A 12,975-nucleotide genomic window follows, 5' to 3' on the forward strand; every position below is an offset into this window, starting at 1 on the left:
GGATAGCACTTTGACTATCGCAATACAAGACATTGTTTTCTTGTTTCTTGACTAACTTTCAAGAAACTTTGGAGCCAAACCATCTCCTTGCTGGCTTCCGTAATAGCAACATATTCTGCTTCAGTTGTGGAGAGAGCAACTATCTTCTGTAGTTGAGAAACCCTACTCACTGCAGTATCTCCTAGAGTATAGACTGTAGTGCTTCTTCTGATGTTAACATTTCCGGCTAAGTCACCATCTACACAGCATGTCAGTATCGTATATCCACCTTTGAAACAAAGTACTTTATTTGTGGTACCCCGTAGATATCTGAGGATCTATTTGACTGTTTCCCAGTGTACCTTGCCCGGATTATTCATGTACATGCTAAAAGCTCCCACTGCATGAGCAATATCTGGTCTAGTACAAACCATGGCATACATCAGACTTCTAATTGTTGAGGCATACGACGTCTTCACCATGTGTGCACGTTCTTCCTCCATCTTTGGTGACTGTTCTTTGGAGAGTCTAAAATGAACACCTAAAGGTATATTTACTAGTTTAGCATCTTGTATGTTGAACCTGGAGAGTACTTTGTTGATGTACTCAGCCTGCAATAACATCAATGTCCCCGACTTTGTGTCTCTCTTGATCATCATCCCAAGAATCTGCTTTGCAACACCCAGATCTTTCATTGCAAACTGCTTTGATAATATTTGCTTCAAGTTTATAATCTCTTGCATATCTGAGCCTGCAACGATCATGTCATCAACGTACAACAATAGAATAATGAAGCTATTGTCGAACTTCTTGATGTAACAACAATGATCTGTTTGGCATCTGGTAAAACCACTGCTACTCATGAAGCTATCGAACTTCTTGTACCACTTTCTAAGAGATTGTTTTAAACCATACAAGCTCTTCTTCAACCTGCATACCAGGGTTTTCTTGTCTGCCTCTATGAAGCATTCTGGTTGCCTCATATAGATTTCTTCCTCCAAATTACCATGAAGGAAAGTTGTCTTTACATCTAACTGCTCAAGATGTAGAGTCTCTGCAGCTTTGGTATTGGAGCTACTTGATTCTATGGTTGACATGTCTTTGTACATCACATTCTCATTGAAAATGACATCTCTTCTTCTGATGATCTTTCAATTTTCGTAGTCCCAAAACCGGTAACTGAACTCATCACCACCATAACCAACAAAGAAACATTTGTTAGACTTAGCATCTAGTTTACTTCTTTCAGAAGAATTTATGTGTATATAAGAAATACAACCAAACATTTTTAAGTGTGAAATGTTTATTTCTTTTATGCTCCAAACTTCCTCTGGTATTCCGCCATCCAATGGAACTGAGGGCCCATGGTTGATCAGGTAAGCTGCAGTGTTGATAGCTTAAGCCCATTGCAATTTGGGCAATCCGACATGTATCCTCATGCTTTTGGCACGTGCATTCAGACTTTTGTTCATGCGCTCTGCTACGACATTCTGTTGCGGTGTCATGGGAACTGTTGTCTCCATCTTGATCCCATTGTTTGCGTTGAAATCTCTGAATCTACTATTTTTGTACTCTCCTCCATTATCAGACCTCAACCACTTGACTTTCAAACTAGTCTTATTTTCCACCATGGTCTTCCATTTTCTGAAGGTATCAAAGACTTCTGATTTCTTCTTCAAAAACTAAACCCACACATTCCTTGTAGAATCATCGATGAAGGTGACATAATATAGTGAGCCTGCAAGAGATGGAATTGGAGATGGTCCCCATACATCAGTATGAACCAACTCTAACTTTTCAGCCTTGGGTGTCTTGCCAATATTTGCAAAATTGACTTTCTTTTGTTTCCCAAAAATGTAATCCTCACATAGTCCGACATCTATATTCTTTAGATCCGGTAGCTTCCCTTTTGACAAAATTTTCTTCATCCTTTTCTCGCTCATATGTCCAAGCCTTTGGTGCCATAGGTTTGATTTTCCATTAGCATCTGCTACTGCAATGATATTCTCCAAGTTTGAAGTTACATAGAGAGTACCATTCTTCTTACCACGAGCAATGACAAGTACTCCTTTGGTAATTTTCCATTCACAACCTGAAAATGTTGTACTATATCCTTCTCCATCAAGCTATCCAACATAAATCAAATTTCTTTTGAGGCCAGGAATATATCTCACTCATTTCAGCTTCTAAGTGGTCTGGTTTGGCAAATTTAATCGGATGTTTCCTTTTCCGACGATCTTCAAGGTTTCATCATCAGCTAGATGAACCTTCCCAAAATCACCACTAACATAATTCTCCATGATTTCTTGGCATGGGGTGGAGTGGAAAGATGCCCTTGAATCCAGGAACCATGATTCAATCAGACTGTTGACGCTTAGAATCATGACATCACCTATCTCCTCTGTCATGTTGGCAGATTCCTGTGCACCGATATCTTTCTTTGGTGCTCAACAATCTCTTTTAAAATGATCCTTTTTGCCGCAATTATAACAGTTAAAATCTTTCTTTCCCGTTCTTGATTTTCCCTTTCTTGATTTTTCTTGATTTCTATCTGCCACGATTTGGATTTCTTTCTGAAGTTCTCCCTTTAGACTCCATGTTCAAGGCTGAGGAGCTCGATGCTTCACCCGATTCCCTCCATCGAATTTCTTCACTCAATACCAGATCCCGAACATCGTCATATTTCAAATTATTATTTCCCGACGTGCTGCTGACTGTTGTAACAGTAGCATTCCAACTGTCTGGTAGAGATGATAAGAGAATTAAAACTCGAACTTCATTATCGAATTCATTTTCCATGGAACTCAACTAGGTTGTGATTGTGTTGAGTTCATTTAGGTGTTGAGCCACTGATGCCCCTTCCGCCATTTGCAAATTGAACAATCGCCTCATCAAGTGAACTTTGTTTGAGGCCGATAACTTCTCACACATATTGGAGAGAGTCGCCATAAGACCCGCCGTGGTCTTTCCTTTGCTATGTTGAAAGCAACATTGCGGGATAATGTAAGTCGGATAACTCCGAGGGCTTGTCTGTCGAGAAGAACCCAGTCTTCATTCTCCATGCCCTCTGGTTGCATTCCTGAGGGAGGTTGATATAGATTTTTCTGGTACAGAAAATCTTCAATCTGCATCTTCCAAAAGCCAAAGTCCGCTCCATCAAACTTCTCAATTTTCACATTCCCTTTGTCTGCAACCATCGCTCCCACTCGAATTTGACTTCTTTTGGATCGTTTCTGACAATTCTTGCGAACCACCGTGTATTAGAACACCTCCGTCGACAAATTTGTATCGCCGACCAAATTTTACTATTCATAAAATTTACTATTTATATGAATAGTAACCTCACAAAAAACCAAAATAATTCACCACCAAAAGCTTTTGATGCTAGATGTTGGGAAATAAAACGAGTAATTTCCTTATAATCAGATTAGTGAGAATGTGAAATAAAAGCGAAAAATAATACCCGAAATTGATAACAGAGTTCGACCAATTATGCTTACGTCTCCAGACTGCTGCAGATCTTTTACTAAAGGGAGAAACTTTACAAGTGTTTACAAAACACTCACAACTCACAAGAGAACTCTCTAAAATCATTAGTATTGAGAGAAAGAAATTATTTGGGATGATTTGGGATGATTTTGAAGCTAAATGGGTTAGGGTATTTATAGTTGAAGCTTAATGACTAATCTTATAAATACCCTAAAGTATACAGGGACTAAAATAAAATTTTCCCCATTACCATTTTCAACAAAAATTGGGCACCAAATTCGATGCCCTTTTCTTGACTTTCCATTTCTTAACTTTTAACAAGAACTCACAGGGACAGTCAAAGAATTCAACTTGTCCAACGGTATAGAGACCTCTCAAAATCTATTTTAAAATAGCATTAAAGATGCTCCCTATAGAATCATATGAAGATATAACACACTGGATCCCAGGTTAGGAGTTCGGGCTAACTGAAGATGCACCTTAGGCAAGTTCCTTAGCTTGTAGGAAGCCTTGACCAAAAAACAAAAGAAACTGGATTTGGATTTAGCCCAATAGAGATTAAAAAGGGTATTTTTGGGTTATGAACAAAATTAGAGGGACCAAGGAAGTAATTATCCCATTGTTTAAAATAAAGGTTAAACACCATTAAAAATTAGTGATCTGACGTCTATTGCATACCCTTTTTTTTCCTACACAAAGCTTGTCTTATTTTCTCTTCTTCTTCAGTCATTTCATTATTCACAAAAACCTTAGCAAATGTTAAGACTTTATAGTTTTCAAGCCTTATTAGGGATTTCAAAGGTAAGTTTCAGAATTTAACCATTATAAGCTTCATTTGAAGTTTTCAAACAGAATATTTAGCCATGGTTTTAGAAAAATGGGTGATTTCAAGTTGTGAGAGGTATTTTTAAACCATTCTTCACCCTTAAAACATATTAATAACCAATCCTTTTGTTTTTTTGTTTAGTGAAAGAAGTGGGGGAAGGTTCTCAAGCAAGAGGTAAGGAGAAACTCACCTTGGGTTGAGCCTTTGACGTCCCTAGCAACTTAGAATCATCAGGTAACTCACTTTTAACTCATCTATACCACATATAGTTCATTGGATGAGGTTTGTGTATGTGCATAATCTTGAAGCATGATCATGTTAGATTGTATTGTTTGAGTGTTTTCAGTATGCTTACAGACTCTTTATGACCCCTAATATCAAATAAAACACTTAAGTATTAATTGGGGACCTTAATAAGGTATTTGGGGTAGAAAGATGAGGTTTTTTGTGCCAAAATAGGGCACCAGTAACAATAGTATCGATACTATAAGAACAATATCGATACTTTTCATCATTCAGGTAAGAAATAGACACTTTTATAAGGGTACTATCAATACTCATTCACTTAGTATCGATACCAGGGTAATAGTATCGATACTCCCCATAGGGGTATTAATACTGGGGTATTTTTTAAAACATCGAACTGAAATTTGGTATCGATACTCAGTCAAGTATTGATACCTTAAGACCAGAGAATTGATACTCACCCAGAGTATTGACACTGCCTCAATCCAAAAGCCACGTCAATAAGGGGGTATCGATACCAATAGGTGGGTATCGATACCAAAAGTATAGTATCGATACTGAAGGGTCAATATCGGTTCCCACGAAAAGATTTGGATAAATAATCTAAGGATTAAGGGATCATACTTGAGGTGCCCTCTAAACTCAAAATAACACCAAATAATACTTCAAGTGATAATAATAACTAATATCAAAATCGTAGAAACAATAACAATTAGGTCATTTAAAACTAGCCTTGTTTGATGCTCGGGAAATAGCATGGACACCCGAGTTCCTCCTTAACAGAATACGACAATCAGTGGATATCCAAGTCAGTGCCAAGGCACTCTAGTAGTCGACTGGGCACAGATGCTCCAAGAATATACGGAGTAAGTTGGTAGGTGTACGCTTTTTATATAGATTTCGGATCTCACCCTGTGTACCTTGAGTATACCGACAGTACGAGAGAGAGATGTGTGAGCTATGAGAAGTAGATCCCTCAGTCGTACCATGATACAACTACATATAGTAGTTCAATAGTTGCATGTTTCAGATATGTGCCACTAATCGTTTCATTTAATGGATGCATATAGTATAATATAGTTATTAGTGAGACACTGAGCTAGTAAGCTTAGCATTCATAATGTGTTTTCGTTAGCATGTTCTTAGGGACAGTTCGTGGGGAGTTATCATCATCAGATATTCCAGTGTAGTAGACCATATTTCCAAAGACCTTCAAAGCATGTCTTGAGTCAACTTTAGAGGGCATGTACTATTGTGGACTCATTTTGTATCAAGTCGTAACTTTATTTGGTACTTAATATTTGTATTTTTTTTATGTATTTTGGGAGCTCCCCATATATTTGTAAACCCATATTATTATCACGTTATATTTTATCACTATAGATGATATACTTATCACTGAATTATAAACAATTTTTCAAGAAATTTTTGGGTCACTATTCTGGTAGTCTCATGTAACATTGTAATCCATGGATCTACAACTCAAACTGGATTAGGGTGTTATAGAAGAGCCCAAAGTACGATTGAAAAAACCAATCATCTTAGCTCTAATCTTGTCAAACTCTTTAAGCTTGTGATTATCAGTATCATACAAGCAACAGATAGAATCCATCTTCTATTTTATAGTCACACACTTATGAAAGAACTTTGTATTTTTATTCCCATCTTTAATAAATTGGACTCGAGACTTCTTTCCAAAAATTCTTTTCTCCGCCTCCTGTAACAAATGATAATCAGCAGCCAGCTTCCTTTTCTCTTCCATTAAGTCAACAAACAATTTCATCATTAAAAGATTTTGAACCTTCTCAAGCTCTTGCCACTTCGCCCTCTTCTTGCTTGAATTATCCCCAAACCTCTCCTTTTTCATCTCACAAAGAACATGCTTCAACCTCTTCAATTTTACAAACAAACGAGATATAAAATTACCCCCAACCGACTGTTCCTAAGATTCCTTAACTATAATAAAAAAATCTAAGCAATCTACCCAAAAAATAAAAACTTAAAATGCCTTGGGGGCCTAACACTTTCAGCATCCAACTCAAACAATGATCCGACTTCCAACAAAAAAGACCATCCTTCCTTCTATTACACCGAAGTGAATAAGGATGATCAACAATCTCCAAATATTGAAGACACTCAACAAACTCATCCATGTCCTAAGTCAAGGCTTGACTCCCATCAAAATCAGAGCTCTCCCTTAGATCAAGCATGACATTAAAATCACTTGCATCCATCCAACAACTCACATCCAAACTATCATGAACTACCTTTAACTCACTCCACAACTCCAACCGCTCCCTACCAACATTCATCCCATAGACAACAGAGAGAGTAGCGACATGGTCACCCCTCGTAAGCCTGCATGTAATAACCTGATCTGTAGCACGAATCAACCTACAATCCCACTCTTCTCTCCACAGAATCCAAATACGACCATTCTCATCTCAGCCCACCCATAATTGCGAAAAACAACCCCCCCCCCCAAAACAAAGAATCAAACAAACCTTGAGCTTTAGCCTCCTTTACCCTAGTCTCCAACAAACATAAAACCTCCAAATTAAGATAATTTATTCTCCTCACCAACCTCCTCTATTTGAGAGGATCATTCAATTTGGATTGGTTTAGCCTTTAATCAATTCACGTTTAAATCAGACAAGTCATAGAATTTTATGATCAAATTGGTTCTGATTGGATTGATGAAATTAAATTTTACGAGCGTGTTAAAAAACAAAACATTAGCAAAAAATTGACGGAACAAACTAAAACTCATTTAAAAAAAAAGGAATTGTGAATTTTTATTTAACGGGTGTTGAAGTAAGAATTCAATTGTTTGAATAAAAATAAATAGTCTTTACCTAGTACTTATTAGACCGTTTAGCTTTAACAGTTTAATTGCAATTTATTTGAAGTAGACATTACAAATCTTACAGGCAGGCAGAAGAAACTATTTGAGTTTGAGACCAGAGATGGTTAGTTCGTTTGATCTTTCAAACCAAAGCTGATGTTTTCCGTCATCTATTTATCTTTACTTCCAAGTTTCGTTAAAATGGAAGCTGCTGCTCAAAACTGAAAATAAAATAATGGAATCCCCTCCTGAATCTATAGGAATTTCTAGAGAAAAAAAAATGGCTTCAGGATGCCCTGGGTGTCCCTTTCACCTGTTGGGATTGTAAAAACACTTGTAAGGATGCTCCTTTATGCAACTAAAAATAAAACCCTTTGCAACTAATTCTGACATAACCGAATTATTCTCTCAACACTTTATGTTTCATTGTCTTTGTATGTACCTATGTACCTAAACCTAAAACCATTCATTGCTGATATACATATATAACCAAATTTAACTACATTATATGATCATTAATTTGAAACTTGTACGTTCGTATTGTGCTCTACATGCTGATTCGACGATTTAACCTAACTGACTTGTTTTTTTTTTAAATTCTTCCGTTCTAACACCTGTTGACCAATATTTCCCGATGTAGCACCCTTTCGACTGAGGTGGCAAAAAGGATCATCTCTGAGGATGCGCTTTACCTGGGTTTATGCTGGATCGAACGCCACGTGGGGAAGACGCATCCCCGGGGACGCGCCTTCCATTAAATGTCATAAATGCCCCCATTCGTTTTCCCCCAACTACCCCTCCTCCTCCCCTATATAAATCCCCTCAACCCCCTCTCATTCATCACACCAAAATCATCTTCTCCTCTCTTATATAACTCAAATTCTCCAACTATTTGAGTTTTAAATTCTTATTAGTGGTAAGAAATTTATTTTTAAGTTAGTATTTTTTAAATAGTTTTTATATTTTATAGTAATATAATTATATAAATAATATTTTTTTTATTAAAATAATATTTATATAATTATTATTTATTTAAATTTATTAATTAATTATTTTTTGTACTAATTATATTTTTTTGTCTACAGTTATAATGGAAAGTGAAATGCTGCTGCGATTGGATGCAAACCATATCTCCAGACATTTTAGTGATATTGTAATATTTTTTATAATTAATGTTAATATTTATTATTATTTTTAATTTAAATTTAGAATGAATTTATATTAATTATAAATTTTTATAATGCATATTATTTAGGAAAATAATCGTATTTTAGAGATTTTTATTAAAAATCCACGTATACCGACACCACAACATATTTTGCCATATTTGTCTTCTGCTGGGTTCGGGTATATTGCAACAATTATTGGCGGTTGCAAACTCGAACCTGTCCTAATTTCTGGATTGATTGAGAGGTGGAGGCCCAAGACAAACATATTTCATCTTTCATGTGGAGAGGCTACAATTACATTGGAGGATGTCTCTATGCATCTGGGGCTTCCCGTCGATGGGAATATTATCTGTGGTATGGCGGATGGTGATTGGCAGTCAATGTATGTATTATCTTGGAGCTGCTTCGCCAGAGTTTAATGGTTAATGTTAATATTTATTATTATTTTTAATTTAAATTTAGAATGAATTTATATTAATTATAAATTTTTATAATGCATATTATTTAGGAAAATAATCGTATTTTAGAGACTTTTATTAAAATCCCACGTATACCGACACCACAATATATTTTGCTATATTTGTCTTCTGCTGGGTTCGGGTATATTGCAACAATTATTGGCGGTTGCAAACTCGAACCTGTCCTAATTTCTGGATTGATTGAGAGGTGGAGGCCCGAGACACACATATTTCATCTTTCATGTGGAGATGCTACAATTACATTGGAGGATGTCTCTATGCATCTAGGGCTTCCCGTCGATGGGAATATTATCTGTGGTATGGCGGATGGTGATTGGCAGACAATGTATGGATTATCTTGGAGCTACTCCGCCAGAGTTTAATGGAGGTAGAATAGCTTTATCATGGTTGAAAGCTAATTTTGAAGTTCTGAATGAAAATGCTTCAGATGATGAAGTAAAGGCATTTGCTCAGGCTTATATATTACGAATCATTGAAGGAATATTGATGCCCGATAAATTTCACAACCAGGTGCATTGTATGTGGTTGCGGCATTTGATTGATTTTGATGAAGCTGGAAGATATAGTTGGGGCGCTGCAGTTTTGGCATTTCTCTTTAGAGAAATGTGTCGTGCAACAAATTATAAGAAAACTGCTATCGGTGGATGTCTCATGCTTCTACAATCATGGGTGTGGTTTCGCATGCTTTTCTTATGCCCGATCGTCAATGAACCATACGTATTCCCCTTATTATTGAGGTAATTTTTGAACTAAATTTTGATTTAAATATTTTTAATTAAATAGGGTGATATTTAGTTTATATTATATTTCATAGGTGGTCGATGAAAAGAAAGAACCATAGAGATATACCTACTGGACTATAGGAAATTCGTTTATTTATTGATACAAACGTTGGGTCTGAGTTATGTTTTGAAATCTGTTTAAATATGAATATTTTAATTTAAAATGTTAGATATAATTAGAATATTATATTTATTTGAATTGTATATTTATATTTCAGTTTCAGTGGATACCTTATGTGAGCGATGAAGTAAAGGCTTGCATCCCACCCCACCTGAGTGGGTCATTAGAGGTATGGATGTCAATTGTACCTCTTATATGTTATGCCATTATTGAGTGGAATCTAGTTGATCGCGTGCTCCGTCAGTTTGGTTGTACGCAATATATTATTGGAGCACCTAGGAATTTAGACGACATGCATAACATATATAGACGAGGCAAGAAAGATGTTAACTGGGTGGTGAGACACGGAGAATGGATTGCGCTTTGGGAGAACCAGTATGCACAGTTGTCCCCTCGACAATATTACGCTGAAACTGGTCATATGGCTACGGATAACTATATAGACTGGTTTAATGAAAATGGAAAGTCGTTTCTACTTTCGGTGAAAGCACGAGGGGTTAACATTCCTAGGCGCCGAGAGAGACGTCCATCATCTCAATATCATTGTCCCCCGACTCGTGGACGGAGAGAAGGCGATATCGGTTCTGCATCAGTCTTACCACAACATCCCTATCCACCGATGATGATGCCCAACCCTCCAGTTCAGATGACATCTCCTCAGGGGTATATGCCAAGCCCACCAGTTTATATGTCATCTCCAAAGGGTTACATTCCTAGCCCTCAGGGTTACAATCCTAGCCCGCCAGGTTACATGCCTAGCCCGCAGGGTTTTATGACACCATATGGAGGTGTATATACGGCCATGTTTAATGATCCAACATATGGTTCATATGCATCTTATTTGGCTGGTGGTTCTTCTCCACAGACACCTCAATCTCTATCTGGATCACACACATTGATGCCAATGTTTTCACATTTTTCTCAATTTTCTATGAGTAGTGGGATTGTTAGTAGCACTCCTCCAAGGTCATTATTTTATACAGGCCCTTCAGCGTCATCTACAACACCAGCCAAAGAAAATGCCGATGATAATGATGATAGTGAAGATGAGGAGACTGAAGAACAAGTTCCACGAAGAAATCCTCAGCGAAATAGACAACCACCGCCATATGGAACTCATTCGAGAAGACAACATCGGTGATCCAGTTTTATTTTAATGTTATTTAAATAATTATATTTCATAAATTTATGTGATTTGTTTATGTTATTTTAATGTTTCATGGTTGTTAGAACAATATTTTTAATGTTATTTTTTATTCAAATTGAACATTAAAAGTTTTTAATATACAAATTATAGTATTCGAAATTTAAAATTAAAATACAAATTATGGTATTCAAAATTTAACATTAAATTCAACTTAATATTCCAATAGTATTCAAAATTAAAAGTTATATTTCAATTATAGTTCACACTACTTAAATTGAAATTAAATTTATCTATACGTATGATTTTATCCTTAACATATACATTAAAACCAACTTATCACTTCATATTTATTCGTAAAAACAAGTCAATGCTCATTCCATACAATTTCAATGTCACGACCAACTTATCACTTCACATTTATTCAATTTATCCATAACATTTTATCCAATATATTCAAACAACCAATTGATCACTTAACATTTATTCAATTTATTCATAACATTTTATCCATTTTATTCAAACTTCACATAACGTTTTAATTTAAGTTATGAACTTAAATTTATCCATATGTATAATTTTATCCTTAACTTGCGCGTATATTCCAAAAAGAACTTAAATTTTGGTTATAATTTACCTGATTTCACCATTCATCTATAGTTCCCCGGGGGACATGAGTGATATAATAGGGCAATGATAACATATTCTCTGACAAAATAATCGAAGGCGCGCGCCCGGGAACGCGCTTTCACCACTTTGCCAAGTCCCCTCAGAAATAATAGGTACTGACATGAATAGTTCCCCGGGGGACATGAGTGACATAATAGGGCAATGATAACATATTCTCTTACAAAATAATCGAAGGCGCGCCCCGGGAACGCGCTTTCACCACTTTGCCAAGTCCCCTCAGAAATAATAGGTACTGACATGAATAGTTCCCCGGGGGACATGAGTGACACAATAGGGCAATGATAACATATTCTCTGACAAAATAATCGAAGGCGCACCCCCGGGAACGCGCTTTCACCACTTTGCCAAGTCCCCTCAGAAATAATAGATACTGATATGAATAGTTCCCCGAGGGACATGAGTGATATAATAGGGCAATGATAACATATTCTCTGACAAAATAATCGAAGGCGCGCCCCCGGGAACGCGCCTTTACGTGAATAGTACCCCGGTTATAGACACTATTATATGCAACGTATTATGGACTTTCAAAACAAACTTCAGTTCACAAGCTTTCAATTTCTCAAACTCTAAATTTCTCAAAAATCTCATTCCTCTATTTTCTGAAAATGAGTCATCTTTATACTGTTGTTTATATGATGGAGAAATTAAGGAAGCTGAAGAGGGGGTTGTTTTTGAGTCAGATCATTATATCCCCTTAACCTTGAAGAGAAATATCACTCTTGAGGAGTTAATCACAAAAATTTCGTTAAAGATTCGTGTAGCTGGCCGGAGAAGACTATATTCACTTCATTATAGATTTCCTACTGAACTTTTTCCACTCACGTATACATCATTTCAGCTTTCCAACGATCATGATGTTTCTATGATGGTTGATGCTCATATGGGGAGTTCACAATCTCTTATTGAAATGTATGCCACTTTTATTTAGGTTCGTTCTTCTCGTGGTCTCTCATATTCCTCTCACTTTTGGCATTGCATATCATGTTGATCAAGTTGATAGTCTGACGCAACTGATCTGTAATGATTTCACATCATTAATGGCAGATCCAACGCCAGATGTTATGTCATCAAGTTCTATAGGAAGACTTTAATCAGCAACTGTTTATGATCTCAACCCACGTGGTTTCACCAATAATCCATATGGCAACATCTCTTCTACTTCAAGAGGCAGACATTCATCTGCCAATGTTTTCGACTTACAT

The sequence above is a fragment of the Hibiscus syriacus genome, unplaced genomic scaffold, assembly GCF_006381635.1.
Source record: "Hibiscus syriacus cultivar Baekdansim isolate YM2019G1 unplaced genomic scaffold, ASM638163v2 tig00112276_pilon, whole genome shotgun sequence".
Classification (NCBI taxonomy): Eukaryota; Viridiplantae; Streptophyta; class Magnoliopsida; order Malvales; family Malvaceae; genus Hibiscus; species Hibiscus syriacus.